At 39.5% G+C, this 17,113-nt stretch overlaps 1 protein-coding gene across 1 annotated transcript in view; it reads left to right on the forward strand.

Moving 5' to 3' along the window:
• The window catches only part of RFC3 (replication factor C subunit 3), a 244,840-nt gene extending 228,060 nt beyond the window's left edge, over positions 1–16,780 (forward strand). The window contains exon 12 of the mRNA XM_047756043.1: positions 16,762–16,780. The gene's annotated coding sequence lies outside the window, so the exon portion shown is untranslated. The remainder of the gene's footprint in view (positions 1–16,761) is intronic.
• The last annotated feature ends 333 nt before the right edge of the window (positions 16,781–17,113 follow it).

A 17,113-nucleotide genomic window follows, 5' to 3' on the forward strand; every position in this document is an offset into this window, starting at 1 on the left:
GAGGAGACAGAGTTGAGAGCTGTTGTTAAGTAACTGGCTGCAGGTCAGCAAGCTAGAGTGCAGTGGAACCCGGGCTCATTGCCTGAGCCTTTCCAAGGCCCACGCCAGTGCTTTCTGTGCTGCGCATCCGGTCCATCCCTCAAGGCCTCGCCCACAGGGAGCCCGGAGGCGATGCCTCTGGCACGGCTGCTCCCCCTCCGCACTCCTCCAGGCATAGCTCTTTTCTACTCACGGGGGTCCTCACAGTTGGACTCTGGGCCCCTGAGGGAACCATCCTTGTGCCCATAAGCACCAGCTTCCAAAGTTTCTTTTATGAAAACAGCCTCCTCAGTTTCTCCTTTTAATTCTTTCCCATGTCGTCCTCCAAGCCCCTGCACTTACAAGAAACAGCCTAACAGAGAAGTCTCCTCTCTCCTGCCTCTGTCAAAACTGAACACTCTAATGAAGACAGCAGTCTAGCCTGTAAGATCAACACGTAGCAAGACACGGAAATCCCGTGCTGGAGCAGCTGGGCTTGTTATTTCACAAGTGAACGCTCTTTCCATGTGAGTGTTCCTTACACGGCCCCCACCCTTGGGGTCATGGCAAACACAGGGTGAGAGCTTGAATGTTGAGACATCAGGCAACAAGTGAAATTACAGAAAAGGGGGGATGTTAAGTTTAAGAAACTGATCCAAGTCTTTGTTTAATCGATTTTTGATGACTGGTTAATTTTGAGGGGAAGGTTAATTTTTGTGGGAGAGTTAGGTCATCATTACAAAAGGGGGGATGTTTCTCCATGGACAGTTTTATTCTCTTAGTTATATACTTTTTTTTCAGGTGTCTCTGTGCACCAATTCTACTATTGCTTCATGAGCTGAAAAGCCTTGTTTAGAAAATAGTCACTTTGACTCAATGAGTTTCTTTTCTGTTGAAAGGTTCATGTGTGCCATACATTAGATTCCAGATATAAGTCATATCATATGGTAATTGTCTTTCTCTTTCTGACTTCACTCAGTATGAGAGTCTCTAGTTCCACCCATGTTGCTGAAAATGGCATTATTTTTTTTTTTTATGGATGAGTAGTATTCCATTGTGTATATGCACCACATCTTCTTTAATGGAAAAAATAAAAATCATTATAAAAAATACACAAAAAATAAGTTAAAATAAAATAGCTACTTTAAATGGAGCAAATGGTTTCTCCTGTAAGCTTTTCCAGAATAGTGATTAAAGCCCCAAATGTAAAAGAGCAGTGGTGCAGCAGGGACTTACTCAGGTCCAATGAAACTTTTATAGGTGGATCGTGTTGTAGCAACATTGTTCCGGAAACAGAGCCTCTATGGGCCAAGGAGAGGCTGAGATCTACTGCATCTGTTCGTGTCCTGGAGCCACCTTGATTCTGAAAGTATTTTGTAGCTTGGCTAAATAAATAGGCTTCACCTAATTGTGTGTGTAGGGGAGAGGTGGGGAAGCAGGGTGTTTATAAAGTGGCCACTAAAAACGGTAAAACAATTGAAACAAGGGTAAGAGAATAAGAGCCAAGATATTAAGAAGGATGTGTTGAAATGAAAAATGCTTGCATGAGGTTCCAAGCCAAGGAATGTCACTCTGTCTGAGCCCAACCAGTGGTCAGATAATGATGTAAGACAGAAAGCGCTCATGATGGTTATTAGTGAGAGAAAGAGTAGTCATTCATCAGAAAGGATGGGCTTTTCTCCTTCCTGTTTACTTAATAAATCATAAGTAATTTGTTATAATAATAATTTATTTCATTTTTTAAAATTCCCAGTTAGGTTATTAACTCCAAGAGGTAAACGATATGACTATTTTTTGTCTTCAAAGTTCTAATAATAAATATAGTATCTAGGAAAGATATTTGTTAACAAATAATATAATAAAATATAGGCATGTATAGTTAGCAGGTATATGGAAATACAAAACCTTCTACAAAGGGCTTTTCTAATATTTTTAAAGGTAATAGTACATTGTACATCTGGGAAAGCATTTCTGTAGAGTGTTGAGGTCATATAATCCAAGTTAAAGCTTTTAGGGATAGAGCTTCGAATTAGAGGAAATTAATATTGGTTAAATCATCAGAAATCTCATTTTCTTGGGGAAAGCGTTTGTCAAGATTTGGCTAGTAAGTGATTAGAGATTGAAATTATGAGTGAGTGCTTCAAGGTGTAACTCTTCTTTGTTTTTTACTGAAACGAGGTCTGTATCGTTCAGGTTCTAAGCACATAGAAAACAAGGGTGGCGTTGTGATATAAAATTAACTTAAATTTTAAAGTTTACAAGATAAAATTTTCACCTCTATGGAAGACCACACTAGCTTGGCTAGACTCTTGGAGGGTATTTGGAGGTAGGTTCAAAACCAAATTTTGTCAAATACAATTTTAGTCCTGTACAAATGCTAATGAAAGCCTTGAAGTTCTGCAGCACAGAAAAAAACAAGAAAAAAAAAACCGGAATTGGTAGATTCAGAGAAGGGGTCAGGATTATAAACTACGAAGTCAGGGTGATTTAGGGTTGAAGAAGCTCCTCCCACTGAGTGACCCGGTGCTGGGTAGGAGATAATAAATAATACCTACTTCATCAGGCAGATGCGAGGCTAGTAGAATAACATGGTAGACTTAGTATGGACCATGCATCGTAGTAGGGGTTTCACAGGTAGTTATTATTTCTCTGGTAAAAAACTTTACAAAGAAAATTGTTAGACAAAGATTTGAGCCTCCCTGGACTCTGGCAAAATACAGAGTTAATCTTCAGAATACATTTTTTTTTTAAGTGCAACTCACATAGATAATAAAGGATCTGCCACCAACTACTAATTTGGATTTCAAATTTAAAAATATATTGAGTTGTTCTCATCCAAGTAGGCCTGTATCACCTGCACAATAGGATTTGTGTGCTGCCTAGCTGCTCCTCTGGAAGGCAGAGACCAGGTCTCCTGAAGCCTGTGCTAAATTACTTATGTGTGGATTAAAAAGCTAGGGGAATAAGAAACGTCCTGATTTGATGATATTTAGAGCGTGAGTTTGTTTTTTCCAAAAGGCTGTCTCTGTTCATTGTTTCTCACAGTGCTGTGATCAAGGTTTAAAGTTGTGTCCAGAGCCCACCTAATGGAAATATTTCTTCTATGTAAAGGCCAACATGTTTTTTATGGGAATATACATTTTTGAAATGATAGTGTAAAACTTCTGGGAAACGATTCCATACACAGTAAATACAGTTGTTGCCATAAAACTCTTGGGCAGATTTGTAAGACTTGGAGAGGCAAATATGTCTCTGGAGCTGCATGTGGAAGCCACCATGCGTTATGGCTGTCCCTCCATACCGCTGACAGTGCATCCCGAACTGTCAGCTCCCTGCTGTGACTCTTTTTAGATTGTTCATGCTTCCTGTTTGGGGAAGATGCTATTCCAAAACAAGCTCACTGTGGTCCCTGAGACAGAAGCGAGCAGGATTTGGAGCAAGGTAGGAAAGGAGACAGGGGTTGAGAAAAGCAGAGGCTGAGATGCAGATCTTGGCATAAGATGCTGCGGCTGTTTAGCAATAAGCTCTTTGGGTAGGATACCATTCAGTTGATGTTCTGGGCAAGTTAGCACCACATTTTACCGGTTATGTTTGCCCACGTTACAACCTTGTTTTGATACATACTGAGCTAGTGTGTCATTCAGGATTCAATCAGAAAAAGAGAACCAATGTGCTCTGTTACCGGGCCTGGACCTTCTGCAATTGTGGTTGTTGACTGAGTAGTTACTGCAAGGCTAGTACCTTCACATCTGATGCCAGAGGGTGGAGTCCATAGGCAGGCAGTCAGGAAGGGTATGATAGCTAAAATAAAACCAACCTGATCATATACATAGACTGTAACATTGATGTCTCAAGATCGTATAAAATAATGGTCATCCAGATGACTTAGAATGTGCTTGTATTTACAGGTTATTGGCACAAATTAATTTTTTAAATTTTAAGAAAAATTTAACCCCCTGAGAATTACCCTGAAAACCTTAGGAATTTCTCTTCCCCCCCCCCAGTTTAAGAAACTTTGTTATAATGAGGAAAGCATATATATATATATAATATTATATATATAATATATAATATTATAATAGTATATATATATCATATATAATGTATTATTATCATAAAATAAAATCATATGTATATACTGCTAGGTGATGATATGAACTGAGATGAAACGAAGCATAAAGCAATACTAGACAACAGGGAATGAATGGGGAGTTTTGGAGTTTCTATTTTATTTAACTTTAAAAATTTTTTTAATTTTTTTTTTTTTATTTTGGCTGCATCCATGGCATATGCAAGCTCCCAGGCTAGGGATCAAACCTGAACCTCAGCAGCCACCTGAACCACTGCAGAGACAATTCCAGATCCTTAACCCACTGTGCCACAGCAGGAAGCTATATTTGTCATCTAATGTTGAATAAAAAATTACTCCAAAAAATAGCAGCTTAAAATAACACACATTAGTTATTTCAAAGTTTCTGTATCTCAAGAATCAGCATGATTTAGCTTCAGGATCTCACACATTTGCAAACAAGTTTTCTGCAAGGGCTAGGGTTTCATCTGAAGTCTCCACCAGTGGAAAGATCCACTTCCAGTCTCAGTTATGTAGTTGTTGACAGGATGTAGTTGCTCATCAGCTATTGGACTGAGAGCCTCAGGTTTTTGCTGACTGTTGACTGGAGGCTGCCCTCAGTTCCTTGCTACTTGGGCCTCTCCAAAATGCCAGCTTGTTTCATCAAAGCCAGCCAAAGAGAGAGTCTGCTAGCAAGATGGAAGGAACAGTGTTTTTAACCTAATCATGGAGATGACAGTCCCTAAACATTACCATATTCTATTGATTAAAAGCAAATTATCTGGGGGGGGGATTATACAAGGTTAAGGAATATCAGGGGGTAGAAGTCTTTGGACATTACCTTAGAGGCTGCTTGCCGCAGACAGCCTCTCTGAAGACTGAATATTTGAGTGAGTGCTCAGTTAAGTCAAAGAATGAACCTTGTTTTTAACTCAGGGAAAACTCTTCAAGCTGAGGGAAGAGTAAGTGCAAAAAATTTGAGCTAAAAGTGTCCTTAACACATGAAGGGACAGAAACAAAACCAGAGTTGCTGAGGTAGAGTGAAGAAGGCAGAGGGTGATGGTTAAGAAAGCTAGAGAGGTAGAGAAAGACAAATACTGTATGATATCACTTATACGAGGACTCTAAAAGATAGTGCAAACTAGTGATTACAGCAAAACAGAAGCAGACTCCCAGATATAGAGAGTAAATTAATTGTTACAAGTGGTGAGATGGAAGGGGGAAGGGGAGATATAGGGGCAGGGAATTAAGAAGTACAATCGATTAGGTATAAAATAAGCAAAAAAGATGTACAATACAAGAAGTATAGCCAGTATTTGATAGTAACAGTAAGGGAGTATAATCTTTCAAAATCATAAATCACTGTATTGTACACATGAAACTTATATACTGTATATCAGCTATACTTCAGTTTAAAAAAGAGAGACAAAGGAAATGAGGCCATTTCACACAGGATCTTGTAAGTCATGGGAAAATCTTTGGATTTAATTCTGAACAGGATGAGAAACCATTCGATGGGGAGGAGTGGGATCTCATGAAAAGACTTACCTTTCAAAGACTGTGCTGCTCTGGGGTTGGGGGGGTGGGGAATAAGGGCAGATTTAGGGACACCAGACGAGACGCTCGGGCAACGTGAGTGATGAAGGTGTTTTGTAGGAAGGAGGGTGGCGACCGAAACTGGAGAAGAGAAAGCATTCCATCAATGTCAGCAGTCATGTTATTATTGCCTGTATTTCGTAGATCCCTGATCCTCAGCTATATACCTAAGGGTTGCCTGGGGGGCTTGTTCTAAACATAGAACGAGGCTCTACCCCCAGGAGAGTGATTTAATATGCTTTGAGTGTAGCGGGTAGAATATACATCTGCATGGCAAGCCCTGAACTGATTATCTATTGCAGGTTGTTCCTACCTACCTATATCCCTTCGTTATTGTTATTTTTCACAGACACGAAGTAATCAGGACAAGAATGGCCCCTGACACACACCCACACTCACACACAGATTGGAATTTCCTCATTCATCCTCCTGTCATGTGTGACACGCCCATGGAGACCTAGGTGGTTCTGTTGTGAAGAAAACAGGGACGGGACAGCAGAGCAGAGTAACCCCCGCCCCACTGTCACTCCCCACTTCCCATGAAGAGAGCAGAGGGGTGGGGATGGGCTTATTTCTCCCAGTAACTCTCTGAATTCAGACCTGTAAATATGCTTCTGTTTTAATCAAACTTCAGAGATGTCTTGAGAGGAAAGATGTTGCATAAATTACAAGTATAAGTATTGGAAACCAGAATTATGTTTCTTTGACATAGTCTTGACAATACAGCAGACTGTATTTGACATGTTAATAACACGAGTATGAGATTCGGCTTAAACATGTGATAAACTAGACCTGCTGCTTGGACGGCGCATCTTACTGATAAGATATAAAATCATCCTCAGTCAAGCCAGGGATGTTTGTGTCTGGCTTTTCCAGTGTATGTGTGTGTTTGGGAGGGAAACTTTTGTTATTTAAATAACAACACCTCAATTCATGGGCACATGATCCTTTAGAAATGACTAGATTTCATATCTTTCCCTGTTTCCTCATCTACCCCCCGTTTCACATTGTATTGAAATTTTTTTGATTAATGCTTTAAAGGATAAGAAGTATTTTCCACCCACTCCAGAACAGCAGTCCTACTCCTTAAAGTTAACTAATAGCAAATTTTTGTGTATCCTTCTAGAAATTGTCATAATATATACACCTTTTTTTTGTTGTTTATCCAAATGGAAGCATAACATATGCACTGTTTTATACTGTGCATTTTTTCTCTATTATTTTTCCCTCTGAAGAGTTGAACACATGTATCTTTGAATAAGAAAACACATTGTAAAATGACTTGAACATCACAAAAGGGGAAATAGGGTAAAGTCTTCTTCCCACCCAGTTATCCTGAAGGACCAAGTTCTTTCCAGAAGCCAATTGTTATCCAGCTCATGTGTACCCTTCTAGAGCTGACCTGTGCATACACCTGAGTCTACCTATGTCCTCCTTCAGGTTATGTGCTCCATACATATTTTTTGTCTTTTTAGGGCTGCGCCCACAGTGTATGAAAGTTCCCAGGCTACAGGTCAAATCAGAGCTACAGCTGCCAGCCTCTGCCATAGCCACAGCAATGCCAGATCTGAGCCACGTCTGGGACCTACACTGCAGCTCATAGCAACACCAGGTCCTTAACCCACTGAGTGAGGCCAGGGATCAAACCCAAGCGCTCATGGATACAAGTCAGGTTCATTACCACCGAGCCAAGATGGGAACTCTTATGTGCTATGTTCTAAAATTTCTTGACGCCTCTGTGCAACTAGGTCAGAAGTAAAGGTGAGGCACCTCTCTCCTTTCCCAGAAGAGAAAAAATGACCCAGAGTTTAGGAGAACTGAAGCTCAAACAAGCTTATGAGCTCCCTGGACATGTGTAAGGAGTTGGGGGAGGCTTTTAGTTTAACAAAAACTTGATCTGAAGTAGAGGTGAGGGAACATCTCTATGGCCTTATCCTGGATCAGAAATGGATTAAGATGCAAGAAATCATTTTGTCTAATTGAGATTGTAGAGCAAAAATATGCTGGCATCCTTAACCAGAGAGAAGTTCTGATCTCCTCAGCCAGCTCCATTTGCTTGTCATTACCATTGATAGGCTGTTGGTGTCCAAACAGTTACCTGGACAGCAGCCTTCCTGATGCTATAAAAACTTGGTTGATCTTTTTAGGTGGGATGGAAAGAATTTTATTACCACTTGTAAGCATCTTAGTGGGAGGAAATCAATGTCTTAATGAGGATAGCACTTTAAGAAACAGCCTCAAAAAACTTAGAGGGCCAAAGTGAAAATAAGAGGCGTGTGATACTGCTGTTCTTTGACCCACATTCTGAGATTACAGGTCAGAATCTGTATGACTGACCTGATTCTGTGAATGGGACATACACTCTGAGTCCGTTCTTTATTTCCCTGTACTCAGGTCATTGTTCATTTCTATGGGAAATAACAGCCTAAGGTGCGGTGAGCTCTTATTTATACACATCATCAAATATATTCTGTTGGAGAAACTGATATCACCTCAGAATGCTGTAAATACCTTGAATTCTGAGAAGTGACATTCCAATACTGACCAGTTTCCTTACAGTTATAGGTAATATAAGAAAATAGGATTTGAAAATGACAAAGGGAAGTCCTTGATGGAAGCCTGAGTTCTGATTGCCTCCTGGATCAGATAGTTGTCTAAAGGGGTTATTGACTTATTTTTCTAAGTTTTCAAACCAGCCCATAAATCATAGGAAAGAATATACACAGAGTTTATTTCTTCAGCCAAAGAGTGAGTGAGAAAGAAAGAGAGAGAAAGGTTAAAACATTCGTTATTGATTTTTTGGCAGGCAAAATTAACGGTAGTTTCTCCTCCTCCACATTCAAACCCACGTTCTAACCGTGGCCTTTGTTTCATTATAAAACCCAAGAAACACATGCAGCGTCTTGAGATTACTTCTGGGATTGAACCTGTTAAGTCAAAATATTATTCTTCGCGGGAGACTGGATTGGTATTTGGACCGCTGATGTGAGGTTTTCCATTTTGACTGTTCCCTCTGGGAGCTCTGGCTCAGCCGAGAGCAGCCCTTCTCTCCTCAGGGAACCAGTTTCAGAAGAAACCTCATTAGAATAGACAGACTGTGGCTGGTGAAGCCCACGGACACCTGGTAGGTTTTGATATGTGACAGATAAGAGATTCAATTACTTTTGCCCCAATATTCTTACTAGAAGTGATGCATACACATGATACAATTTTCCGTACATGCATTTACATTAACTGGCACAAGGAAAGGACATCGAAACCCATTTGGGGAGTTCCCATCGTGGCACAGTGGTTAACGAATCCGACTAGGAACTATGAGGTTGCGGGTTCAATCCCTGGCCTTGTTCAGTGGGTTGAGGATCCGGCGTTGCCGTGAGCTGTGGTGTAGGTTGCAGACGCGGCTCGGATCCCGCGTTGCTGTGGCTCTGGCGTAGGCCAGTGGTTACGGCTCTGATGAGACCCCAAGCCTAGGAATCTCCATATGCCGCGGGAGCAGCCCTAGAAAAGGCAAAAAGACAAAAAAAAAAAAAGAAAGAAAAAGAAAGAAACCCATTTCGTTGTTTCAAAGTCATTTTTACAGAAGTCTTCATTGTTTTACTGCTTCTGTTTTCTCTTTTAGGAGATATGTGAAAATAGGTTGGTATGCAGTTTAGAGGTTGGAAAACAGGCCTATTTACAGCAGTTGAAGGGAAAAAGGACTTTCTGTCCAACTGCGTACATATTCTGTGCTAGTGATCGTCTTCTTTCTACAGACGCTCACTTATACTTGTTCTTTCGGAGTAATTGCTGGCCTGTCCATAAGTTAAAGCAAGCAGATTTAGGTTTAACATAAGGTGCATTCAGATATGTAATCGGCGTTAATCTCACTGGAGTGATTGATTGGGTGAGAAATTGGGGTCTGGAAACAAACCAGCTTTGGACCAATTAAAACCTGCAGAGCAGCCCTTGGTAGCATCGTCCTTTCTCTAAGATGGTGAGACTTCGCCCCATCTCAAGAGTGATATTTATCATCTTAAGCAGTTTCTCAGCATTCCTGAGATACCAAACCAATTGTGAAGGACAGGAACTTAGACCCCCACTGCCCTTAGCTAAGGGTGTTTGTGGGTACAGCTGGTGGTTCAGGCTGTGGTTGAGAATATAGCTAGAGTGAGCACCCCAAAAATAACTACAGCCTGACTTCCTGTGATGCAATACCTCTAGGTAAAACAGGGAAACCTGAGCTTCGGGTTTTCCTGTGAGCAGTGTTCGCCTGAGCCTATCATCTTTCCTTTGAGCCATTGTATACTCGAGCTAGATCTCAGTCCTGAGCTAAACTAAATCCATTGACTTGCTGGAATGGAAATTAGCCCATTATCGTTAGTTCATGCCCAGCATCATTGTTCTTGCTAGCGTGATCAAATTCAGAGGCATTCAGTGTATCTTCTCTTTAAGTGCCAGCCCTGGATTGGGGAAAGTTGCTATCTTTATCTTTCTGACTAGCGTTTTTTCTTAGGAAAGAATAAAATGATTTCTAGTAAATAGCTAGACATGTTTTATTTTCGCTTTCTTGGAAGATTATATTGATAGTTTTTTTCCCTCTGAAATAAAATATCAGTTTTATTATTGCCAGCATATTTAGTATATTGATACTGATCATTCTATAACTTTCATTGATCTGGTGTTCTTTTCAAATGTTTTGATACAAGTTCACTCTGTCTGTAGTTAGAATCTTTGCCTTTGTTTCTGCTTTAGTTGAGATCTTGACAATTGGTGGTATTGTCTTAATTCCTTAAAATAGTTTGGTTAAAAAATTCTCATTCACGTTCACATTGGCTACTTCCTCCATACATATGCTCCCTAAAGGCAATCTATAAGCAATGCTTGATATTGATAAAATACATTTTTTTGCATTGTTTATAAGCTTTAGTTCAAATCACATAACTTCTAGATTCACTTACATGTGGTTTCTAAGAAAAGGATACAAATGAATTTATTTGCAGAACATAAACAGACTCACAGACTTAAAAAAACTTATGGTTACCAAAGGTTACAGGTTGGGAGGGCTTGAGGGATGGACTGGGGGTTTGGGACTGGCATATGCACACTGAGGTATACAGACAGATTGGCCAGTGGGACTTGCTGTATAGCACGGAGAACTCTACCCAATATTCTGTAATAATCTGTGTGGGAAAGAATCTGAAAGAGAACGAAGGTGGGTACACGTATAACTGAATCACTTTGTTGTACAGCAGAAATTATCACAACCTTGTAATTTAACTCTACTTCAATAAAACTTAAAAAAAAAAGAAACATCCTTAAGAGTATTGCCAGGGCATCAATATCTTAGTCCAGTTTCAAATATTAGTCAGTATATAAACCTTGTCTTTTATGTCTGGGTTTTCAGTTGATTGCATAGCTTTGAATTTACATATGATTTTCCTTATATTGCAGAAGAAGAAATCGTATTCCCTGATTCCCCCCCACCCCACCTACCCTACATGACATTTCCAGGTTCTGGCAAATATCCACTGGTGAAAAGAGAGGGAGAAACGAGAGGACCTAGGCATCTACTCGTTCTTTTGGTCCCCGGATATATCAGTGCACCATTGTAGCCTGACTTGCCTTTCAGTCTGGACGCTGTGGTTAGTGCTGGGTCTTCCCTTTTCTTCGTCCACCTTGTCCTGATGACCGTTCCTTTTAAATGCCTCTGATGTTCTTCTTTTCCTCCATTCCCACTTCATTCCTTTGGTAGTCGGCCTGTTCACCTTCCACCTTAAATAATCCCGTGGCTTCTTATTCATTCAAATCATTTACACACGTTTTGCCGAATGCCTTCTTGTGTCAGGCCCAGACACAAGACAGCAGACATTTGGAAAGGGCTTTCAGGCTATGATAATGGCAAACAAGAAAATAGAAAAAGTATAAGATGATTTGGTTAAGTGCTATAATTGAGATAGAAACAAGTGCTTCAGAAGCCCAGAGGAACAATTCGAATCTTCTATCAATTAAGTTGGTAAATTATATACAGATTATAACACCTCAATCAAGTAAAACTCTGTAGTCCTGCGTCATATCTCTTCTACCCACCTCTAATGTTTTGCTTTTTAAAATGTGCTCTTAGACTAGATTTCTAAAAGGTTAAATCTGATCACACCTTCACCTTGGCCCCAAGCATTAATCACAGTAAATACCAAGACTGGCTGCACTTCCTTTTGCTCAAGGCATCTTGGACCTGCTTGAGTTCCTGCCCTGTGCTCCCTAGAAAGCTTCATTACATGAGTAATAAATCTTTTCATATCCTTTAGGTGTGTGTGTAGAGGGGGGATCACCAGTCTTGGCATCAGTACCAATTTTAGCAGGATGGTTTTGATCTTACACTCTGCTGAAAAACCGCAAAAGAGGGACCTGGCTTCCTTCTATCTTGTAATATTGCCATTCTCAACAAGTAGTTTGTATTAGATGATCCAATATGGCTGCTCCAGCTCTTGCCATCACGTTCACATTCCAGTCAATGGAAAAAAAGAAGAGGGGAAGGGATACATACAATTTATTTCCAAAGCATGGCCAGTTAGTTGCAATCATTATTTCTATTAATGTTCCACTGGCCAGAATTTAGAACTGCACAGCCACAAGCACAGCGTCAGCACCAGCACAGGAAGCTGAGAAATTTAGTCTTTATCTGGGCAGGTGTGCAGAATAATCTATATAATTTATATAAGAAAAAGAGAGTAGATGTTAGGAGATAACCAGCAGTCTCTGCCACACTTACTTAACTGTGCAAAGGAGGGCAAATTACTTCACTTTTACAAAGCTAGGAGTCAATAGTCTTTAGGGCCATTAGGAGAACAGGAGAATTAAGTTTGTATTCCTAGCCTCATGATTTGTACATATAGGCACATTATAATGAGTGATTTCTGCTATTATCAAGTAAGATTAAAATATTAACAATCGTAATAATATTAATAATAGTAATATATTTCCCTACTATAAATTCTGTCAGCATCATGAGAAAACTCAGAGTCCAGATAATAGACTAGTAATTCAAAGACTTATCCTTTTTCGATTTTGAATTCTAAATTGCCTTCATCTCCATTCTGTTTGATCAATCCATGGTCGTCATCATGCTCTATTTTTTGCCCTTATCTAGAATTTTCGCATTGTAGTGATTGCTAACCCCTTTATTCCCTCTGTCTGTACCTGAGATCATCCAGGGTTTGTTCTCAGTCCTTTTCTTTTTCTACTCTTCCTGAGAAAGTTCATTCACATCCGTGGCTTCAGCTGCCATACACATGCTGATGACTCCAGCCCAAATTTCTCTCTTTTCCTCAAGGCACGTATGACCATCCTAACCTTGACATTGCAGATTTAATGTCTCCCTAATTTCGCCCCCATACCTGTCCTCCTAAGCTTATCTCTTGGATTATACCCTCACTAATTCTGTCACTCCAGCCTGGAGAGTGGGAGTCAATCTCAACTCCTCTCTCTCACTTCCACAGCAATGTACTGAGTGCTGTCCACCTCATACCCTCTCCCGTTACTGAACTCGCGCTGTCCTCTCTGTCTCTGTTGCCGTTCTTGCCTGTTCGGCCCCTTAGCACTTCTCTTCTGGGTTATTAATTCATCTCCTGCCTTCTGACTCCTCCCTCCAATCTATCCTTGACACAGCTGTCAAAGTGATCTTTCTAAGAGGCGAATATGATCTCATCACTGCCCTGCTTTAAGATCCTTCAGTGTAGAGTTCCCATCATGGCTCAGTGAGCCCAACTTGTATCTGTGAGGATGCGGGTCCAATGCCTGGCCTCGCTTCGTGGGTTAAGGATCTGGCATTGTTGTGAGCTATGGTATAGGTCGCAAATGCAGCTTGGATCCAGCTTTGCTGTGGCTGTGGTGTAGGTATGGTGACCCCTAGCCTAGGAACTGCCATATGCCACAGGTTGCAGCCCTGAAAAGAACAACAACAACAAAAAGACCCACCCGAGGCTCTCTGTCTTCTGTAGGGTCAAAGCTGAACAGCACGGCATTCAATGCTTTGGCCTCTGTCTCGCACTCCTACACCGCCCACACCGCCCCAGTCACCAGTAAGTCTCCTCCAGCTCTACTGAGCTACTTGTCATTCCACCAGCTACGCCTTGTATCTTCCTGCCTCTATTCCTGAGCGTAGGGTCCTCCTTTTATATTAAATGAACTTCCCCTAACTCCTACTTTGCTGGAGGTACAGCCTAAAAGTCACCGCCAGGGGTCCCTCTCTGAGACATTTTTCTCACGCAGACTCATTTTGCTCCCGTTCTTTTACGTTCCCATCACCTCTCTGCAAAGCCAGATTACAGTGCTTACCCACGAGGTTATAAATACTGATTTCTAACTGTCTCACACAGAGAATGTGAGCATGTGAACTCCTCACAGGCAGGTGGAGATGTGTTACCCCTGAGTCCTCCACAACGTCTGATTCACAGGAGATTAAATACATGTTTGATGAATGAATAAATATTTATTCAAAGCCCTCAAGCCACACTGACATTCCTTGTGTACTCACTATATCTTTCTGTCTCCTTCCCTGAGTTCTAGCTTTTCCCAACGCCCACACAAGTAACCAGGAGTAAGCTGTCAACAAATAAAGGTCTTTTGCAGGGAAAAACATTACAGTATGTATCAAGTTGGAAAATTTAACTGCAGTGTTGTTTTAGTTGTTATTTGTTTTTTAAAAAATATATAGCAGATTGAAGCTAAATTTCAAATTTCTGTTTTGGCAATTTAAGTGTGTGTGTGTGTGTGTGTATCTATGTATACACATACACAAATATACATATTTATATTTAATGTATTTTATATATAAATATAAAAGCCAATAAGTCCTCAGTCAGTGGACAATATAGAACAGGTTGTAAGTTTCCCAAGAGAGGAGAGTATGACCATACGGCAGAGCACTATCTTGGCTTAGCATTGACCACTGGGTCTGGTGGGTGAAGAGAGAGTACGTGATGTTTGTGGGTGAGAGGGAGGGCCATGAGAAGAGTCTTTCTGATTGTGGTTTGTTTTAAGAGTGGAGTAAAATTAAAGAAAAACATGAATATTCTCTTTTTCAAATTTTGACTTGATCATGTTGTAAAAAGAAAAGCTTTAGAAGTGTGTGGACTGAAACTCACTAATAAGCTTCCAAGTGTGTTGTAATCGTCCCTGGCAAGGTCAGGGAGCCAAATATGTTCACAGAGTCATAGTTGCATTCATTTTTATTTTTGAGAAAAACTTACAAAGAGTACTTAAACATTTTAGTATGGAACTAGTAGAACTCAGGTTGGCTTCAATGCTGTCTTATTGAACCAGAATCTGGAAATATTGTGTAAAATAAGCATCCATCCAGCTGTAGCCAGTTGTGCTTTTTCCTGTGAAAATATTTGCATTTTGATTTGATTCCAAAGTCTCTATTGCCCTCATTTGCTGTAGTGAAATATTTTAGTAATTCACATAAAAGTAAAAAATGCACAGTTATGCATTTAAGTAACTGCTAGAAAATGCTAAAGTGTAACATAATCAATCTTTTAAAGAATAAGTATTTGAACCGTATCAACTCATATTTGTATTGTAGTTTCTTACTAGTTAGTCTACATTGGGTTTAAAGTGGTCCTCTTTTATCAGTTGAAATTTCTGTCTCCTCCGTATTTTTATTCTATTTGAAATAACGCTTAGATAAAGGATGACTTTTTTGTAATTAATGTATCTGTAGAAGTACCTAATTAAAAGTGAGTGGTAATCTATTCCTTTCCTCTCTGGCTTTAAAATAGGTTAATGTTGATAACATTTTAAAAATAACAAGATTTTCTTACAATCCATTATTGCTTTTCTTATAACTGTGTTTTTAGATAATTAGTCTAATAAAGTACATTGACTATTTTTATCTTCTAAATACATAAATATACTATGATTCTAACCTTAAAATTTTATTTATTTTTCTTCACTTTCTTTCTCTAATTTGAAGTCAAGTCCAAGATTTATGTATCTTGCCTATCAGATATGTGCTCTAATTTGATATCTTTCCCTCAAAATACTTTTAACACTCTTCTTAAGTTTTATATGCATCGTATATCCATATTGAATACAGTTCTAAAGAAAGGGGGGGAAAGGTTTGTGTTTATATAAAATATACTGTGCCTATATCTCTAAGTGACAAAGAACCTTGAATTACTTTTTAAAAATAGCAATTTTTGATAGCCATTCTTTCAATAGAACTCTGTTATGTCATTTTCATTTTTCAATTGAGTTTCTGTTGAGCTGAATTTTATAGCATTAATTACCAACTTGTCTGAGTTGGATTCATTAAAAAAAAAAAACCTCTAAGTACGTATCTGACAAGCAATACACATTAATCTTGGACTTTACTTCTTTTAAGCCACAGATAGAGGTGGGAAACCTCCAAACATTGATTGCCCCTTGGGGTTTGAGGTTGATGGGAGGTAGAAATAGTTTCCTGCAAATGCAAAGAGTCAATTAGCTTTTCTAACCACTCTTCAATTAAAATAAAAATAGAATTCTCTGGGGAGAAATCTAACCAGAAAGATCACTTCACTGTAAATAGGCCAGTCAATTTTATAGAAAAAAGCCTCCAGCACCTAGCACTCATTCCCATATGTATCGATTGATTCATTCAACCCATATTTACTGAGTGCATATGCTGTCCAAGGCATATTGTGTCCAGCAGTTACATTTTATACACGCAGTGATATGAAATCAGTTTCGGCCACAGGGCAAGTAAAACAAGGACTAGTAATAGTACTACTACTACTATCACTGACTGGTGATGCTGCTCTACTCCTCCTCCTCCTCCTGCTGCCGCTATTGTTACTTGCACCGCCACCAGTGATTGTGAGTCTCTAACATGCCAGCCATTACTCTAGAATCCTCATTGTCAAGGTTGCTTTCAGATATCTGGCAGGAGAGAGATTTTTATGCCCATTTTACAGATAAGATATTGAGACAGTTATAAGAATATTATAAGATATCCTATAAATTATAAGATATTGAGACAATTATCATAAGGCCATCACATGTGTATGTAGTGATATTTAAAAAAAAAAATTTGCCAAAATCTTTCATTTTCTTTTCAGAGAGAAGATGTTCTTGCTTTCAAAGTAATGATGTATAGAGGAATTGAAGACAACCTAAGGTAAGAAAGAGTTACCTCATTCTCAAAATCCAAGGAAAATGAAAGTAGAGCAAAAAGAAGGGTTATGTCAATTCCTTTCTACCTTTTACCCTCCATCCGGATTCGTTTGTTAATGAGGAAGAGGTAAGTAGAAAGTGAGATGAGAAAGAAAAAAAATGATGGGTTCTAGCTTGCTCCTTCCTGACTTAATTTTACAACGTTTTCTTCATTTTTTAAGTTTTAAATATCGTATATTGATATCCAACAAGAACTTAAGTTTCTTTTTCCGCCAACCAACACCAAGACACTTTCTT

The sequence above is a fragment of the Phacochoerus africanus genome, chromosome 13 (genome assembly GCF_016906955.1).
Source record: "Phacochoerus africanus isolate WHEZ1 chromosome 13, ROS_Pafr_v1, whole genome shotgun sequence".
NCBI classification, from domain to species: Eukaryota; Metazoa; Chordata; class Mammalia; order Artiodactyla; family Suidae; genus Phacochoerus; species Phacochoerus africanus.